Genomic DNA, 5,863 nt, shown 5'->3' on the forward strand with positions numbered 1-5,863 from the left:
CTTGTGGCCACAAAGCCTAAAATGTTTATTATCTGACCCCTCATAATATACACTGGCCAACTCCTGCAGCAGAGAATGTCTAGTTTTCCAATGAAGCATTTTGTTCCCTCATACCAGCTAAAGCAAATGGCTTTATAGGTTATGGAAGGCAGGTGACAAGGAGTCTAGGAATTTCTTTCAGACCAATGACTAATTGAGGGGGATATTTGATGTGTTAGTTGGTTAGAGCTGATCTAACAAAGTACCAGAGACCAGAAGGCTTAAACAATACATATGGGTTTTCACACAATTCTGGAGCCCAGAAGTCTGAGGACAAGGTGCTGGCATGATTGGTTCTTTATGAGGATTTTAGGGAGAATCTTTTCTAGGTCCCTCTTCTTGACATGTAGATTACTGTCTTCTCCCTGTGTCTTAACAATCTCTTTCCTCTGTGTCTATATACTAAGTCCTTTTTTTTTTTTTTTTTAATAAGGACACTAGTCATATTGGATTGGGGTCCATCCTAATGGCTTTACTTTAATGTGATTACTCTGTAAAGACCTTGTCTTCAAATTATGCTCACCAACTGAGCTACTACAAATTAGGACTTCAATCTATGGATTTGGGAGAAGACACAATTCAGCCCATTTTTACTGTGAAGATACATATACTGTGAAGTTGATTAGATTTCTTACCAATTTGTGAGAACTACACTATGTGGTCTGTCCAGATACAGAGTCATCACCATACCACTAATTCTGGAACTCAACATTAATGCTTTGCATCTCCATTAAAAGAAGTATAGCTTAAAAAAAAAAAAAATCAGCAACAAGGGATTACTTGTGGTCAAGAGTAAAATCCATCACAAAGCCAAATCTTGAGATCAGCTATTTGAAATACAGAAACTTTATTCAAAGATCATTATTGAATTCCTATTATATTCTAGGCCCATTTACATATGTTACGTCCACTAATCTTTAAAGCAGCTCTTCAAGGTGGGGGTTAATAGGCCTCTTTTCATTGATGAAGAAACTGAGGCTTCAGGACCTTAAGTAGCTTCCTCAGGAACTAACAGCAATTAAGCAGCAGGAACTGGATTCCCACCACCATTCATTGTCAATGGATATGCATTTTCACCTATCTTTCATGAACGCTGTGACTATAATAGCAATGTATTTTTGAAAGAACCTTTTACATACCAAATACTACATAATTTGGATCGAACAGGAAGGCCACCATCTGAAGATTTTGCATAGTGCAGAGAGTAGGAGAGAAATGGTGATGAGCAACATTGCAATGAGTTGCATATCACTAGATTCCAAACACAGAGGGATATATCACTGGCCAGTCCAGCTTGCGTTTCCTGGCAATATGATCTTTTTCTAATGTGTTTTTTTAATGCTCTGATTAAACCTCCTGTTGATCAGCTCCACAGAGTGCAAGCCCCATGAGTTATTTCCCTGCATGTGGAAATTGGCAAAAAGAAAAGGAAAGAGCCTAGAAGAAAACAAATGGATTCCATTTTCTCTCTTCTTGGTTATCACCATTAGCTATTGATTGTGTTTGCTGAAATAATTAAAAGCCTTGCCCAGGTTTTCAATGCCTCTAAGAAAAAACTGAGAGTGTTCAAGGTCTTTATTGTTATGGGGAACTACAGCCAAAGCCAATTCTACATCTGGACAGAGAAGCTTTCTTTGCCAAAAGAACATTTCTATATCAACTTGTTATGAGCTGATGTTTTATTAGGAAAAACAAGAAAAATGGGCATTGTCTTTAGAAGGCCTAAGTTAAATAAACCATGTGTTTCCTGAGCAGGCCTTCTAACCTTTAGAAACTGTTCATCAGATTAGACAGTTGAAATTTGGGGGTGGAGGAATTGAGATACTAAACAGGGAGACTGCAGTGGGTGTGGTTCATACCAAAGCAAACTTTGCAGTTTAGTGATGGGATGAAGAGGGCCAGCCAGGAGGAGTGCAGGCCCAGGAGAGCACATGCAGGAGGCCCCACGACATGTGGAATGAATGGCTGGGAGGAAGAAGGAAGAATGAAGCAGAAGTGCATTAAACTCATTCAAAACTAACGGCTATTTTTTCTAAGGCCTGATCTTTTGCCAGACCCTCTGTTCAAAGTCTCTGATCTGTTGGCTGGATCTCTATTTGAAACATCTGTAATATATACAGATAAGTGAGGCCCAAATGCACACTGAAGAGGCTTAAAGAATAGATGTCTATCCATAAATGGTGACTTTTGAAGATTAGGACAGCCTTACCCAAGAAAAAGTGGACAACCACACGTGCAGCGCGACCTAGGGAGACAGAGATCTAAGTCCTAGTTCTAGCTCTAAGGAGCTCTAAATTATGGCTCAGGGGTAAATATATATACACACATGCCTCCTCATCCCTATTTTTTCTTCTTATATGATAATTGGGATTATGTTAGAGAGTTATGTCCTTTAATTGAGAGACTGAGAACTGTTTAAAAAGGAACTACATCCATGAAAGAGAAAGCGTCAGGCTGGTATCAGTCATTTATACACCAGCAATCTTCAATGCTTGTTGAGAGAAGAAATCTTAGGTCACACTCATCTCTTTATTGAATCTGAATTCCTGGCTTTGGACATAGGAAGCACTATTTTATTTTATTTTTTTCCAGCTTCAGTGAGATATAACTGTCAAAAATTGTAATATGTTTAAAGTGTAATCATGATGATTTGATATGTGTATATATTATGAAAGAATTTCCCCTATTGACTTATTAACAGATTTATCATTTCACATGTTTATCTTTTTTTTTTCTTGGTAACAATGGTTAAGTTCTACTCTCTCAGTAAATTTCAATTCTACATTACAGTATTATCATCTATAATCATCATATTATATACATTAGATCCTCAAAACTGATTCAACTTAGAGCTGAAAATTTGTACCCTTTACCAGCCTCTCCCTATTTTTCTATACCACCACCCCAAATCCCCTGGCAACCACTCTTCTACTCTCTGTTTCTATGAATTTGACTATTTAAAAAAGATTCCACATGTAAATGGTACCATGTAGAAATTGTCTTTCTCTGCCTGGCAGGAAGCTCTATTTCAAAATGGGCATCAAAGTTTATAGAACTAGTTTAGTAGAAATCCAAAATTTTTAGAACAATTCTTTATTTTCTAAAGTTTGATTTTTTCTTAAGATACAAAATTTATTTACCTAAAAAGCATATGTTCCTCCTGAAAACTAAGGTTAAAGTATTGGGCTGCAATCACTACTTCAACAGCAACTTTGTCTTGGGTGCTTTCTAGTTCCCCTGCAAAGCTTCCAGCACAATTTTTTGGCAAGTTGAGGCGTCATTTAGGGAGATACTCAGTGAATATGAGGTGAACTAAAAAAAGCTTATGTCTCCTGATAATTATAAAAAAACTATTAACACATCCTGTTACTGCTCCCAAACCCCAGTCCACCTGCATATGGTAAGAGCAGAAGCAGAAGTAACGAAGTATATGAAATTCATGAGGGAATTATTGCCTAAATCTCACTAGGTGAAATTTCTACTAGACCCTGGATACTCACTTTGATTTGCATTAGCAAGGTAACTAACTATAACTAAGTGGCTTATACTTGAGTATCTTCTCCACTAGAAGCAAAAATATGTCTCTATATTATTGTTTCAGGTCCATAGCTCAAGAGAACAAGTTCTAGACACACTGGGTCCTGTCTTAGCAGAGTATACACTAATGGACAATGATACATATTTATGTATGTTATTTATTCCTTCCCAGAACTTGGCATCAGAGTGATACATAATGTCTTAACAATTGCTATTTAATAGTTGGTACCTTAAATACAAGACACACAAAAACAAAAAGCTGCTGCTAGTATAGTATTTTTTCATCTATTTGTCTCTTGTAAGTTTTACAACCTATCACGGAGTAAAAATGTAAACAAACTGGAGAAGGAAGGCAATAGAATGGAGCAGAAGTTACATATTTAAACCAGAGAAAAAGAAGAAGAAGAAGAAGAAGAAGAAGAAGAAGAAGAAGAAGAAGAAGAAGAAGAAGAAGAAGAAGAAGAAGAAGAAGAAGAAGAAGAAGAAGGAAGAAGAAGAAGAAGAAGAAGAAGAAGAAGAAGAAGAAGAAGAAGAAGAAGAAGAAGAAGAAGAAGAAGAAGAAGAAGAAGAAGAAGAAGGAAATTGGAAGGCAATCTGGCAGTATCTACAAAAATTTCCAATCTGCATTCCCTTTAGCACAGTAATTCCACCACTAGGAATTTACCTTAAGTGTATACTTGGAAAAGTGTAGCTCTAGAGGTTCCTGGCTGGTATGACTCAGTGTATTGAGTGCTGGCCTCCGAACCAAAGGGTCGCCAGTTTGATTCCCAGTCAGGGCACACACCTGGGTTGCAGGCTAGGTCCCCAGTTGGGGGTGGGTGAGAGGCAAACACACGTTGATATTTCTCTCCCTCTCTTTCTCCTTCCCTTCCCCCTCTCTAAAAGTAAATAACTAAAATATTTTATTTTAAGTAGCTCAAGAGGTTAATCATGTGGCACATGCTCTGGTAACAAACAGTCCCCCAAATTTCCTGGCTTAACATGTCAGTTTGATTTCTTATAGTAACACAGGTCTGCTGGCAGGAGGCTCTGCTCCACACAGCCACTCGAGGACCCAGGCTGACCAGATTTTGGAACTTGCAACATCCTCAGTCACAGCAGCAGGAAAGGAGGAGAGCATGGGGAGTGCGTATCTTCTCTTTTATGCCTCACACATCATTCCCATTCTGGCCCTTTGCCCTTAACTTAATTGCAAGTGAGGTTAGGAGAAATAGGGGAGTACATAAATTATCTGAGGAGCCCCACTCTCTCTACCACTAACCATGACATGTTCATGAGGTTTTGTGTATAGAAGCTTAAAAATAAAATGTTGCTAGTGGATGATGATTTAAATAAACTGTGGTATATTAAATAAACTATGGTTTTTTAAAGGAGATCTGGATGTACCAATAAGGAAAGATTTCCAAGATGCATTATTTACCAAAAAAGCATGGCATAGAACAGTGTATATAATCTCTATAAAGATCATTTTAAAAGAAACATGCATTTATATGCAAGTATATGCATACAATATTTTTCTGAACCAATAAACAAGATTCTACTTTTGATGGTTATTTTGAGGGGTGGAGGAGGGGTTGGGAAAGAAAACTTATAATGTTTTACAAGTGCAGCTACAGTACTATTTTACCAAGATTTTAAAAGCTAAAGAGAGAGATTTAACAGACTAGTTGATTATATTATGACATTCTCATTAATTTTCTCAAGATTGATAATGGTATTATGCTTATTTGAGGGGGATTCTTTCTTCTTAGATGCTAAAATGTGAGGAGAAAGTTTCATGAGGTAAGCAACTACTTTCAAATGCTTCAGCCAAAGAAGTGTGTGTGTGTTTGCGTGTGTGTGTACAAACACAGAACATGCATGTATGTGCAAAATGTTTATTGTTGAATCCACATTGTAGATACATGGAAGTTCATTATCCTGTTCTTTACACTTTTCTGTGTACCTGAAAATTTTCAAAGTTAAAAGCTAAAGAAAATAAAATGAAATTAAATGATAAAAATTATCCCACCATAAAAAAGACAGCTTTCCAAATTTCCTGTCTTTCTACTTCAGGATTGATATGGATGGAGTTCAGCAGTAGCCACATTAAAATATCAGAAACAGACATCAAAATCTGAATTCAAGACATATCAGAGAAAGCAGTGGTGATGATTGTCTGTAGTAGAACAAGTTCTCTGAAAGCATTTCTATTCAGGCCTATAAAAGGTTAGGGCAACCTTATTAAGCCTAACCAGGCTATTTAAACTACTTAATCACTATTGTAATCACAGTACCTGCTTGACTG

The sequence above is a fragment of the Furipterus horrens genome, unplaced genomic scaffold, assembly GCF_987537825.1.
Source record: "Furipterus horrens unplaced genomic scaffold, mFurHor1.1.pri manual_scaffold_12, whole genome shotgun sequence".
Classification (NCBI taxonomy): domain Eukaryota; kingdom Metazoa; phylum Chordata; class Mammalia; order Chiroptera; family Furipteridae; genus Furipterus; species Furipterus horrens.